This window comes from Hyperolius riggenbachi, chromosome 9, assembly GCF_040937935.1.
Source record: "Hyperolius riggenbachi isolate aHypRig1 chromosome 9, aHypRig1.pri, whole genome shotgun sequence".
Taxonomy (NCBI): Eukaryota; Metazoa; Chordata; class Amphibia; order Anura; family Hyperoliidae; genus Hyperolius; species Hyperolius riggenbachi.
In genome coordinates, this window is record NC_090654.1 from 158,448,670 (window position 1) to 158,463,694 (window position 15,025).

General features: G+C 41.4%; 1 long non-coding RNA gene across 3 annotated transcripts in view; it reads left to right on the forward strand.

Moving 5' to 3' along the window:
* LOC137532761 (uncharacterized) overlaps positions 1-15,025 on the forward strand; it is a 40,591-nt gene that overhangs the window by 3,175 nt on the left and 22,391 nt on the right. For all 3 annotated transcript variants that reach the window (XR_011023987.1, XR_011023988.1, XR_011023986.1), the window contains one exon: positions 12,521-12,626. This is a non-coding gene — a long non-coding RNA (uncharacterized lncRNA). The remainder of the gene's footprint in view (positions 1-12,520; positions 12,627-15,025) is intronic.

Here is a 15,025-nt window from a genome sequence, read left to right on the forward strand (position 1 = left end):
GATGGATGGAATTTGATGTAGCTTTATAAGCTGGCTATACAATCTTGAGTGAAAATTATTTTACAATATTAACACACCAACATTGTATAATAGCCAACAGATTGAGAATATGTTTTCTTGCTATACAGAACTGGTAAGATTGGGCAAGTTTATATGGTGTATTGCTGGCATAACTCTGGAATGGCGACAACTGCCAGAAGTGTAGAGGGACCTGGGAAGTAATAATGCATACAGAAGTAATAATGCATACAGTCCACCCTCCCAGAACAGGGAGGGTAGACTAAGTTAGTGCGGATAAGTAGCAGTGTGGAGGAGATAGAGATGGAAGTACTAGCAGGGCTGTGGAGTCGGTACAAAAATCTTCCGACTCCTCAGTTTATGAAACCACCGACTCCGGGTACCCAAAATTGCTCAGACTCCTTAGTCTAATACTTACCAGAGCTGTGGATTTTGTACAAAAATCATCCGACTCCTCAGTTTATGAAATCTCTGATTCCGGGTGCCCAAAATTGCTTCGACTCCAACTCCACAGCCCTGAGTACTAGAATGTAGAGTGTGGAGGAGACTGGAATACAAGAAGTGGACAGTAGCATAGAAATTATTGGTTCACAGTAACTGAAATGTCACAGCAAGAGGGATTGGAATGGAAGAATTGGGAAAGTTACTGTATAAACTAGCCTATGTTTTAATAGGTCAGGAATATTTGATTTAAAAACACTTAAGTGGAACTCTAAAAGATTAGCCACAGCATGATAACTTTTATGGGAAAAAAAAATCTTCATTACAATTTATGGAAATCCTAAAAAACCCTCTGAAGTTATACTTTGTTTCACTTTCTCAGGGATTACTGCAGGGATCTCGGGGGATAGAAAAAAAATGTATGCATACCTGGGGCTTCCTCCAGCCCCCTCTGGCCTGATCGCTCCCACGCTGTCTTCCTCCCTCTTCTGGATCCTCGGTAACTGCGCTTGTAAATTTGGCCAGTTGGCGCATGCGCAGTGTGGCTGCACGTGCTCCCCGTCTCGCTCCCGTGGCTGGGAGTGTTCTGCGCACTAGTACTGTGCAGGCGCAGAACGATCACAGCCACGAGAACGTGACGGCGCACGTGCGGTCAGGCCACACATATGCAGTAAGCTTTGACTGACCAAACTTATAGGACCCGTTGCCGAGGATCCAGAAGGCAGAGGACAGCGGCGTGGGAGCGATCAGGCCAGGTGGGGCTGGAGGAAGCCCCAGGTATGTATACATTTTTTTCTATCCCCAGTCTCAGGTTCCCTTTAAAGGAGTCATCAGGGGGTTTTAAGAACAATAAGTGCTACTTACCCAGTGCTTCATCCAGCCCCAAGCTCCCAGCATGTCCCTTGCTGCAGCTCCGCAGTGAGCCGTTCACCTGTAAAGCTTCCCGCTCCCCGACTATGACGTCAGGCGGACCTGGAGGTCTGCTTGTGGCACTGTCAATCACCGCCACGTTGACTGGAGTGTACTGCGCAGGCGCAGTACACTCCGCTCCAGGTGGCGGTGATTGACAGCGCTGCAGGTGTAGTACAGGCCGGCAACAAACTCGTTTAGGGTCAATAGGAGGAGGAGTATACTCCAATAAAGCGATACAAACAATAATTAATAATATAGAAATTTTATTATTCAATAATCTAAAAATATTAAAAAGGTGTGAACCCACGAGGTAACTGACCAACCCTTCATAAACCCCCGCATCACCTTTCATCCAAACAAACATACATGGGCAGAGCTCATACCCAATGGTGATCACCCAAAAAAATAATTGTCCATATGTTTGTGCGGAATAGACAATGCCAGCAAAAAAGGAAGCCAAGTCCGAGGAGAAATATAATTCCAAGCAACATGTATTGCATAGATGAACCTATGGGTTAGTCAAAGCAAAGTCAGAGCAGATCAAGCTGAAGATGCATATACAGCAAAGCAGCACAAAGTTCACACTGGAAAGCTTATAAGCCAAAGCATGAGAAGCATAACGCCATCACCAGGAACAAAGGCAGGCAGCAAACAGCAACATACTATACCGGCTCTGCGACGTCTGTCGGCGTTTAAACAGCATTCAGACGTCCAGTGTGACGGCAAATGAGTCCAAGTGCTGGTAAAATGTTCCACAGTAATCCCGATTGCTGGACCAGTCTGTGCTCAGATAGCTGAAGTCCGGAGTAAGAGGTTGGCTCCAGAGTGTTGCCTCAAGGCCGGGTTCCTGCAGAATATGCCGGCTGGAGTAATTGAAGGTGGCGGAGGCAAGAGGAAGAGTGGCGTTCCACGTGGGTCCCACTAGCACTAGCACGCCTAGTACAGGCCGGCCTCCAGGTCAGCCTGACATCATCGCCGGGAAGCTTCAGTCGAACGGCTCTCCGGAGCTGCAGCGAGGGACATGCTGGGAGCTTTGGGCTGGATGAAGCCCCGGGAAAGTAGCACTTATTATTCTTAAAACCCCCTCATGACTCCTTTTAAGCCCAAGTGTTTATTGTATGGAGATCTGCTTACTGCTTTGCTGCAGTGTGTTAATTTCATTAATTTATGATAAGACCTAATTAGACATTTTGATCTGCCTAAACTGAACACAGAAGTGAATTTCTTCACCAACTATATGTGAAATAAAAACTTTTTCTGTGTGATATGTAAAAGTTCGGGTCCGTTTTAACCCCATGAAAATCTATTAAAACAAATCCCACTTGTTTTTTTTGTTTTTTTGTTGTTTTTTTTTCAATTTTTTTTTTCTTTGGTTCATTGGAAGCCTGTTGTTTTCTTGATTGAGGTTTGGTGTTCTGTGTGTGAAAGTGGTGCGCTGTCAATGGCTTCAGTGCTTTGTATTTTAGCCAGCTTTCAATCAGTATTAGATCAGATTTATTCTGACATCTGGTGTTGCAAGATGATTGTGGGAAAAATGAAAAACATGAGGGCAATATCCATTTTTTACCTTATCTAAAATACATTTAATAATGTACCTTATTGAAGGAACTAGTATTTGGGGAGGAAATTAAGATAATGGTCATTGAATATAACATTGTGTGTTGGCTTGGATGATGGAAATTAAAACTAGCAATGTTGAGGGATGGGAAACTGCTTTATAAAAGAAACATGGAAGTGGTTCACTGCAGGAGAATAAGATGGAGGTGGAACACTGAATGCAAGCAGGGAACTGAAATGGAAAACATATGAAGGAAATTTGAATGTTGCCACTGGGGTTCGAATTGAGGAACTAAATGAACACTTGCCTTTTAAAGGGAAGGTCCAAGCAAAATAAAAAAAAAAGAGTTTCACTTACCTGGGGCTTCTACCAGCCCCATGCAGCCATCCTGTGCCCTCGTAGTCACTCACTGCTGCTCCAGTCCCCCGCTGGCAGCTTGCCAACCTCGGAGGTCGGCGGGCCGCATTGCGTACATTTTTAGGCATTCCCACAAGTGCAGGAACATTAACACAAACATTTTTTTACGCATTACTGGTTCAATGCGTACATTTTTACGCATTGAACCAGTAATGCGTAAAAATGTTTGTGTTAATGTTCCTGCACTAGCGGGAATGCGTAAAAATGTACGCAATGCGGTCCGCTGACCTCCGAGTGCGGCAAGCTGCCAGCGGGGGACTGGAGCAGCAGTGAGTGACTACGAGGGCACAGGATGGCTGCATGGGGCTGGTAGAAGCCCCAGGTAAGTGAAACACATTTTTTTTTAGTTTGCTTGGACCTTCCCTTTAAAGGGACACTTAAGTCAAACAAAAAAAATGAGTTTTACTCACCTGGGGCTTCCAATAGCCCCCTGCAGCTGTCCGGTACCCTCGCCATCTCCCTCCGATCCTCCTGGCCCCGCCGGCAGCCACTTCCTGTTTCGCTGACAGGAGCTGACAGGCTGGGGACGCGAGTGATTCTTCGCGTTCCTTGCCACAATAGCGCCATCTATGCTGCTATAGCATATATCATATACCATATAGCAGCATAGAGGGTGCTAATGTGTCTGGATCGGAGGGAGACAGCGAGGGTACCGGACAGCTGCAGGGGGCTATTGGAAGTCCCAGGTGAGTAAAACTCATTTTTTTTTTTTGTTTAAGTGTCCCTTTAAGCATAGATCTATTGACTGGGAAGCAAAGATGTGCAAATTTAATTCAGAATGGTGAACTGCTACTAATCAGTTAACTGTATTGATAGTCAGTTTTTGATTCTTACTAGTCCCTATACATTTCTGTCTCTCACTGCTTATAGGGTGCATTTTTTTAACACCACTCTAGTGAGGACCAGTGACAAGCAGAAGACTAAAATAGAATTTCTTGTTTGACAGGAATAGTAGTAGTTAAAAAGGGCTGAACTGGAGTTATGCAGGTATTAATTCTGGAGCTATTAATTAACTGGCAGTTAATTATTACCGCTTGCAGAGTTCTTAAAATTCTGTTCCTTTTACCATCATAGTACATGGTTATTGGTATTGTCTGGAGATTGCTTAGTATTTACCATCATAGTGCATGGTTATTGGTGTTGTCTGGAGATAGCTTAGTAGAGGATGGTCAGTGCGATGCAAATAATTCATAACTGATGTACATTTCTATACTTATGGATGTAGCTGAAGATGGACAAATCTTATTTCCACAGCACTTGACAGGTCAATTTTTTTTTAATCTGCATAAATTAGCATAACATGTTCTGTTAACTCGAAGTCTTTTGCATTTTGTTGACGATCTCTACCTCAGTCAATGGCCCCTTTAGTTGTGCTTGAAATATAACCCCAGCCAAAACTTTACTTTAGTATTTGATCATGAGGAAGAGTTGGTTTCTATGGCACATTTTTTTTTTTTTTCTTAACGGACATGCTATTTCGTCGTCCAAGCGGTAAAATGTCTGTACAACATTCTCTGCCACTCAAAATGAATGTACATCCAGCTCTTCATACAATGTTAAATTAATTATACTACAAACAGCATAGCTAATTTTAGAGAGCAAAAAAAAAAAACCCTCTCCCTTATACACCTTTTTAATTTGGGTGCCTGGAGTCGGGAAAAAATGCAGACTCCGACTCCTAATGAATTTAAACTGTAATTTAAAATAGAAAATATGATAAAATGTTCTATTTCTCAGATAATAGTTATATATATTAAACATACATACATACATACATACATACATCTGTGCTTAGTCCACAAAAGTAAAATAAACCAATCAAAATGTGTTACTTGTGCTGCTTCGATAAAGCAGTCCTTGTATTTTTAAAGTCAGATATACATATCTGATTATGACTGTACAGTATATATGATGTGTACACAGGAATCTCTTATTTATACTAAATAACATCTATGCTGTAAGAATAAAGCCTGATGTGTAGCTGTGTCACTAATAGAGATGGTCAATGAGATGGAAATAATTCTGCGTTGATGCTGATTTATGCAAATGTATGCACTCTCTTTGCTTAAGGAATCAAATAATTTGATATGTTGTTAAAATTTGATTTGGTGACTACGAATTAAAGGGTATCTGAGATGGATGACAAGAAAAGTTTTATACATACCTCCAGCCCCCTTCAGGCCAATCACTCCTTCGCTGTCCTCCTCCACCACCTGTATCTTCTGCTATGAGTCCCGATAATTCAGCCTGTCAGCGCAGTCCGGCCACGTGCCGCTCCTACAGCCAGGAGCATTTTGCACCTGCGCAATAGTGCTGCGCAGGTGTAGTACGCTCACGGCGGTGGAGTGTGTTCATGCGCACTACACCTGACTGGCTCAAGTACCTGGACTCATAGCAGAAGATTCTGGTGGCAGAGGAGGACAGCGAGGGACTGATTAGCCTGAAGGGGGCTGGAGGAAGCCCCATGTATGTATAAAACGTTTCATCTGTCTCAGGTTTACTTTGTTACACAGTAGTACTATACTCTACATATGCACTCCCCACAGAGCTGCAGGGAATCCACTGCGAATGTTGTGCACATTGAACACAGAGCTGTTGTCTATCACCCATAAACCTGGTTCAGATTGTGCATGAACAATGTGTAATAGAGGAAGCATTTCCTCATTCTCCTGCAGAGTACCTGCACATCACTCTTCAGTGTTCTTCCCAGGATTTTTTTCCAGCCGGGTGGCATGAAAAAGCAGCCGGGTGGGGCGGCACGGCACAGGGAAATTTGGCGGTGTGGAAAATTAAATGTGCACTAATTATGATTATTGTTTTTCAAAGCTTAATATGACTTTTATTTAAGATTTAACACTTGCACCAGAATATTTGTATTAGATTTATAGAACATCTGAAGCCAGAGGGATATGGGGGCTGCCATATTTAATTCCTTTTAAACAATGGTTGTCCTGCTAGTCCTCTGTCTCTTATACTTTAAGCCATAGCACCCGAACAAGCATGTAGATCGGATGTTTGACTGAAGTCTGATGGAATTTATCAAGTTCTTGTTTCAGGTGTGTGATTCAGACACTACTGTGGCCAAATAGATCAGCAGGATAGCCAGACAACTAGTATTATTTAAAAGGAAATAATATGGCAGCTACCATATCCCACTCACTTCAGTTGTCCTTTAGTAAGTATCCAATTCAGGATCCTGTAACCCTAACAAAAGTTTTAAATAACAATTATGACATAAACCAAGTGGCTGTACTGTTGCAAAAAAAAATGTAAAAAAAGTACAGTATCATGGGAACACTAACTAAGAAAGGTAAAAGCATATTCTTTAAAGCCAACTTAGAAATGCAGATGTCTCCACTTAAATGTGTATTATTCTTTTCTTCCTAGAGGCCCAGTTGTCTGCAGCTTTCCCATAATCAAAGTCCCCAGGATCTGGTCCCTCCAAGGAGATCAGCACGAGATTATTTAGTGTGCTTTCATTCATGCGATTTCTCAAGCAGGTCTTGATTCTTTTCAGGGCAGAAAACCCCCTTTCACATTCAGCTGTGCTCACTGGGATCACTAACCCAATGTGAGCTAGTTTGGCTAAATTTGAAAATGATTCTTTGAGCTCTGATGTCGTTGCCATTTTCAGAAAAAATTGTTTTGGATTAAAGTTTTTGTATGATGCACTTCTGATCATTTTTGATGCAACTGCCCATTTGCCCATTCTTGTCTGATACTTTCATAGTTTACAATTGGAGGGCTACCATTTTTGGAGTAATGATCAAAAAGAATTTCAGCAGACTCACTTGAATCAGGAGTTTCTGTATTGAAGACTTTTGAAAAGCTAGAAATAACTGGCATGTCAGGGAATCTTGCTTCTAGGTGCTTTACAACCGTGTCTAAGTATTTGTCATATACAGGATCTTCTCAAAAAAATAGCATATTGTGATAAAGTTCATTATTTTCTGTAATGTACTGATAAACATTAGACTTTCATATATTTTAGATTCATTACACTACAACTGAAGTAGTTCAAGCCTTTTATTGTTTTAATATTGATGATTTTGGCATACACCTCATGAAAACTCAAAATTCCTATCTCAAAAAATTAGCATATCATGAAAACGTTCTCTAAACGAGCTATTAACCTAACCATCTGAATCAACTAATTAACTCTAAAGACCTGCAAAAGATTCCTGAGGCTTTTAAAAATTCCCAGCCTGGTTTATTACTCAAAACCGCAATCATGGGTAAGACTGCCGACCTGACTGCTGCCCAGAAGGCCATCATTGACACCCTCAAGCAAGAGGATAAGACACAGAAATTTCTGAACGAATAGGCTATTCCTAGAGTGCTGTATCAAGGCACCTCAGTGGGAAGTCTGTGGGAAGGAAAAAGTGTGGCAGAAAACGCTGCACAACGAGAAGAGGTGACCGGACCTTGAGGAAGATTGTAGAGATGGACCGATTCAAGACCTTGGGGGACCTGTGGAAGCAGTGGACTGAGTCTGAAGTAGAAACATCCAGAGCCATCGTGTACAGGCATGTACAGGAAAAGGGCTACAGGTGCCGCATTCCCCAGGTAAAGCCACTTTTGAACCAGAAACAGCGGCAGAAGCGCCTGACCTGTACTTGACACTGGACTTCAGGCATTTTGGCATTTCCGTCTCCCCAGTCTTCCTCCAGACTCTGGCACCTTGATTTCCGAATGACGTGCAAATGTTGCTTTCATCCGAAAAAAGTACTTTGGACCACTGAGCAACAGTCCAGTGCTGCTTCTCTGTAGCCCAGGTCAGTAGCTTCTGCCGCTGTTTCTGGTTCAAAAGTGGCTTGACCTGGGGAATGTGGCACCTGTAGCCCATTTCCTGCACACACCTGTACACGGTGGCTCAGGATGTTTCTACTCCAGACTCAGTCCACTGCTTCCGCAGGTCCCCCAAGGTCTGGAATCGGTCCTTCTCCACAATCTTCCTCAGGGTCCGGTCACCTCTTCTCGTTGTGCAGCGTTTTCTGCCACACTTTTTCCTTCCCACAGACTTCCCACTGAGGTGCCTTGATACAGCACTATGGGAACAGCCTATTCGTTCAGAAATTTCTTTCTGTGTCTTACCCTCTTGCTTGAGGGTGTCAATGATGGCCTTCTGGACAGCAGTCAGGTCGGCAGTCTTACCCATGATTGCGGTTTTGAGTAATGAACCAGGCTGGGAGTTTTAAAAGCCTCAGGAATCTTTTGCAGGTGTTTAGAGTTAATTAGTTGATTCAGATGATTAGGTTAATAGCTTGTTTAGAGATCTTTTCGTGATATGCTAATTTTTTGAGATAGGAATTTGGGGTTTTCATGAGCTGTATGCCAAAATCATCAATATTATAATAATAAAAGGCTTTGAACTACTTCAGTTTTGTGTAATGAATCTAAAATATATGAAAGTCTGTTTATCAGTACATTACAGAAAATAATGAACTTTATCACAATATGCTAATTTTTTGAGAAGATCCTGTACTGTATTTTTGAATGACATTACATCACTCTGTGCATAAACAATGCGGAGATCTGACCATTCTTCTGCCAGACAATGATGAAGGCTTTGAAAGTATCTCCCAGGAGTGTCTTTTAACTCCATAATGGACAATTTTGTTGCAAGCAAAATTGGCTCAACTTCGGTAAGATTGACATCTTGCCTTTGCCACGCCTTAGATAAGTTAGACAATATTGGTAATACGTCTGAAAGCATCATCAGAGAGGAAACAAAGTTGTATGTTTTCATAAATCTACTTAATCCTTCAGCTGTGATGTAATTTCATTCAGTTGGCTCTCTTTCCTGCGCAGGTATGACACTGATCATACCCTGTCGTAGTGACTGTACTGCAGAGTCATGAGACAGCCATCTAGTGTCACTGGCCATTTTCAGCTTTAATTTGGGGAATGTTTAGAATACTTTGGATTTCCATTAAACCAGCCATCCTAACGGAAGTATGTTGAAAGAAATAGAACAGCTGCCTTAAGATGTCATTGAGTTTTGTTAAAGGGGAACTGAAGACAGAGGTATATGGAGGCTGTCATGTTCATTTCCTTTTAGACAATACCAGTTGCCTGGCAGCCCTGCTGATCATCTGCCTCTAATACTATTAGCCATAGCCCCTGAACAAGCATGCAGCAGATCAGGTGTTTCAGTGGTTCAGACTTATAAGTCTGATCTGACAAGACTAGCTGCATGCTTGTTTCTGGTTTTAATCAGATACTACTGCAGAGAAATAGACCAGCAGGGCTGCCAGGCAACTGGTATTGATTAAAAGGAAATAAACATGACAGCCTCCATATACCTCTCTCTTCAGTTCCCCTTTAAATAATGTACAGCAGCTGCTGCTTGGGCACTTGCAAGGGCCAATCGGTGGTTTACGCAGTGGCAGTTAACCAAGAGATGTTTTATCCTTCAGCAGTTTTGCCACACTTTTTTTTTCCCCCCATTCATAACAGACGCTCCGTCTGAACCTAGTCCAACCAGATTAGCAGTTTTCAAGCCTAGAGTGTCCATCGTCTCACTCAATGTGTTAGTTATAGTTTCCGCTTTGCCGTCAATCATATTGCTATTTGATAAAAAACTAACCCGGACCTCTTTGGTGATCTGGCAAACCTATTTAATATAAATTATTAATTGTTTTACAACTGATATGTCTGTGGTTTCATCACACAGAATACTGAAAAAATCTTCAGCATGTATATATTTCAGTATGTTAGACATTCTTTCTGATGCTAAGACATCCAGCAGCTCTTGTATTATTCTTTCAGATGTGTAGTGTGCATTTTTACCAACATTGAGATGTTGTAAAAAGGAACAACCCATTTCTTTACAATGTTCCAACAGCTTTTCAAATAACGTTGTATGTGGTAACTCATTTTTTGCCAACCAATACATGGATCTTAAAGCTCCTACGAAGGCATCTCTTTGCAGGTTATTTAACACAGATACAGATCTTTCAATTTGACCAATTCCAGTTTGCTCTAGTACACGCTTTTGTAAAAGGTCAGCAGAAGACTCGATGTGTGTTTTTACTTTTTTCGTGGTCCTGTAAGCTTTCTTTTCGAATTTGTGTGCATGGCAAATTTACTCAAAGTAACTCCTTCTTTGGGGGGTGTTTGTTTGCATATTTCATGCACAATGAGCACCACATACCATTTTTTTTTTATTTTTTTTTTACCATGAGCCAATTAAAATCTTTAAACCATTGTTTGTTTATGCCAGATATAAGGTGCTTCGATTTATCAATGGAAAGAGTTGGTGCTGAAGAGATTTCCTCTGATGGACCAGCCTCTGCAATGTCTTTGTCCAAAATTGCCACATGAGGACTTGACGCTGCACCTTCAGTAGTTTGCGGGGTCTCTTTTCTGAAGTAATTCAGTAGTGTTGTTTTTTGCACACTTTTTTTTTACTCATGTTTGTGAAACAAAAGAAGAATGGCAGATAGGTCACAAACCCCCTTGGTTAATCTTGATGTAAATGTGATAAGGACTGTGAAACCCCAATTCAACTGGGCACCCCAGATAGATAACTGATGAAGACAATTTATGGGACAGTCTCAACGAGATGGCGTCTGTCCATAGGCACTTCCTGATGATTCTGTTCCGCAGCCAACGAGGGCGAGTTCCAGACATCCAAAGCAGAGTATGCTGAAAAAGACTGAACCTGTAACCTGAATGTAGAAAAAAATACTTTTAGGCAGCTTTCACAATATGCAGCTTACACACTATGCAGTGTTAGAAGTAGGATGCAGCACTTACAGTGAAGCACACAGTCCGTTGAAGTGAGATGAAGGGTAGTTAAAAAATGAAAAAAATTATATACATACCTGGGGCTTCCTCCAGCCCAATAAGCTCGGATGTATCCCACGCCGCCATCCTCCGCTGCCTCTATTGCCGGTACCGTGTCCTGTCACTTTCGCCGGACGCGACCAGTTGTGCGCAGGGGCTCCCTCCGGCTCTGTACGCATGTGCCTGCGCAGTACGGAGGGAGCGCACTGCGCTTGTGTCCACTGGCCGAAATTACGGGACCCGGCACCGGCGGACAGAGGCAGCGGAGGATGGCGGCGTGGGATCGATCCAGGCTGATGAGGCTGGAGGAAGCCCCAGGTATGTATAAATTTAGTATCATCTTCGTCTCTGGGTCTCTTTAAGTAATTAGTCAGTGTAAGCAGTATTTTGAGTATCTTGCTGGGTTAAAGGTGTTGGTGTTAAGATGTACAAATCCTTGACATTCCTTTATAAGGTAGTTTGGCATGAAACAGATATGGAAGTAGCCCTTTAAAGTGGACCCAAATTAAAAATACTATTTTCTAAATTATAATAAAAAATAGCAGCCTTTTTTCAGCTGCATGATGACAAATACAAAATACTTTACATTTATTGGAGGAACCCCTCCCTTCCTTTCATATTGCCGGGACAGAATCCGGCAAACTGGTTTAGTAGATGATCTCCAGCAAAGGAGGAATTGCTAATGGCTGCCACCTGTATAACCCTATTAATGAAAAGAGAAGGTTGAAAAGTATGCACTGAAATGCTCATAGGCTTGAAGGAGTGTTTATTTATCTTTGTATGTGTCAGAGTGGTGCAACTAAATATTTTGAATTAAAAAAATGTGTACCAGAGATGTAACACAAAAAGTTTTTATACTTACCTGGGGATTCCTCCTGCCCCATGCCCCACACCGCCATCTTTGCTCTTCTCCAGCTCCAGTATTGGATCCAGTAAGTTCTGTCAATCGCGGCCAGTCTGCGCAAGAAAAGAGGGACTGGCCGCGACTGACAAAACTTACGGGATCCGGAGCTGGAAAAGAGTTAGGACGGCGGCGTGGGAGCGATCCACGGGCATGGGGCTGGAGGAAGTCCCAGGTATGTATAAAACTTTTGTGTTGCGTCTCATTTAACTTTCTATTAAATACTGCTTGCCTGGCTGCTGTGCTGATCCTCTGCGATTCCAGAAGTGGGAATAATGATTTGCTTCATGCACAGTTATGTCCATGACAGATTTCCTTCCTTACATTTTGTTACATATTGCAGAAATACGGTGCACTATCTAATTTGCCCTTTAAGGGGTTAACCGTATTATACTGTCACTGTCATTTATGGATGTTGGTTTTGCATATCTGAAGTAAATGCTGTTAAATATTTCACAAATTTTCCTTCTTGTTTTCTTAAGACTGTGGATGCCAAAGAAACCAAATGTTTTAAATACCACAGGTGAACTGCTTGAGGAGGAGAAGTGAAGCACCAGGTTTAGGGAGAGTCTGATCTTAACATTACAGGTATAGTCTTCTTCTCAGGGGAGAAAAAAGTGTAAACAACCAAATATTGGCATCTTGAATTTAATAGGATAGAGCTATGACTGGAAGCGGCTTGCTTTCTGAAAACCATTATTATGGCTGGAAGACTGGCTGTGGCTGATGATCTCAGATACTGCTAGCTGACTTTTGTACTGATTTACTATGCAGCAAACTGAATAATTGATGGCTGTGGGGAACCAGACAGCACTCCGTGTCCATTTTCTCCATGTTTCATTCAGTCAAGATTATTTTCTAAGATGAGGATTTTTTAAGTAATGCATATTGCTACAAGACCTTTATGAACCTTGCACATGGAAGAGCTGCAGCTTTCGTGGTATACAATTCAGACTTGAGGAGAGTGAGAAGTTAAGAGTCAGTGACATACTTCATTATTCTGTATAATTAGGTGGGAAGGGTAGACTAGTACAAATGAATGCCTTCTAATATTTGCCTTTACTGAATTTGTAAAGATTTTTATTTCAGTGATCTTTGCAGAGAATCCAGTATTTAAACTAAAGAAACAAAACCAGGAAGCTGGAGGCCTTGAGTTGTTTTATATACTCCAACAGTGAGTCAGAAAAGGTACTAGATGAGCATTTGTGTTGCAAGACATGGCAACCTAAATGCCATTTTTTGTGAGTACTTACTGTGGGCAGAGGACTTGTGGAAAAAAAGGGGTACAGTATTAAGTTAGTTTGGGCACTTATTGTCTTATCTTGCCATCTTTTCTTGCTTCACTGATCTGCTGTTTGCCTGCAGGGGCCAGCTTTTATTTCTTTGGAAAGAAAAGTTAACCTGATGTGAGATGGATAAGAAGGGTAATGTTGATGGCCTTTTATATAATGCAGCCAGCATCCTTTACCCCTAAATAGGGATGATCAATGACATGCAAATAATTCAAAGTTCATGCAGAATCAACTTAAAAATGGACCAATCAAATCAAACCTTAGGCAAATGGCGTTGTTCCATTTTCAGGCTGCACAAATTTGCGTACAGCTCTTTCATAATCTTGCATCAACTTAGAATGATTTAAATATCTTTGACCATCCATACCTTTTGGTACCTTCAGAGTATGCACATCAGGTGTTATGAGGTCAGTGTGACCCCACAGTATGCATACTTCTTCCAGTTTAGTGACTCAAATGCTAATGGATATCAGGAGAGGTAGCTATAAGCACTCCTTCACTACAGGATCTTCTCAAAAAATTAGCATATTGTGATAAAGTTCATTATTTTTTGTAATGTACTGATAAACATTAGACTTTCATATATTTTAGATTCATTACACACAACTGAAGTAGTTCAAGCCTTTTATTGTTTTTCTTATTGATGATTTTGGCATACAGCTCATGACAACCCAAATTTCCTATCTCAAAAAATTAGCATATTTCATTCGACTAATAAAAGAAAAGTGTTTTTAAAACTAAAAAAGTCAACCTTCAAATAATTATGTTCAGTTATGCACTCAATACTTGGTCGGGAATCCTTTTGCAGAAATGACTGCTTCAATGCGGCGTGGCATGGAGGCAATCAGCCTGTGGCACTGCTCAGGTGTTATGGAGGCCCAGGATGCTTCGATAGCGGCCTTAAGCTCATCCAGAGTGTTGGGTCTTGCGTCTCTCAACTTTCTCTTCACAATATCCCACAGATTCTCTATGGGGTTCAGGTCAGGAGAGTTGGCAGGCCAATTGAGCACAATAATACCATGGTCAGTAAACCATTTACCAGTGGTTTTGGCACTGTGAGCAGGTGCCAGGTCGTGCTGAAAAATGAAATCTTCATCTCCATAAAGGTTTTCAGCAGATAGAAGCATGAACCCACTTTTGAACCAGAAACAGCTGCAGAAGCGCCTGACCTGGGCTACAGAGAAGCAGCACTGGACTGTTCTCAGTGGTCCAAAGTACTTTTTTTTTTTCTGATGAAGGCAACTTTTACATGTCATTCGGAAATCAAGGTGCCTGGAGGATGACTGGGGAGAGGGAAATGCCAAAATGCCTGAAGTCGAGTGTCAAGTACCGACAGTTAGTGATGGTCTGGGGTGCCATGTCAGCTGCTGGTGTTGGTCCACTGTGTTTTTTATCAAGGGTAGGGTTAATGCAGCTAGCTATCAGATTTTGGAGCACTTCATGCTTCCATCTGCTGAAAATATTTATGGAGAACAAGTCTGGATGAGCTTAAACAGACTCTGAAGCGAGAATAAATGTCGCTTCAGAGTGTATGTGTATATATATATATATATATATATATATATATATATATATATATATATATATATATATATATATATATATATATATATATATATATATATATATATATATATATATATATATATATATATATATATATATATATATATATATATATATATATATTATAAT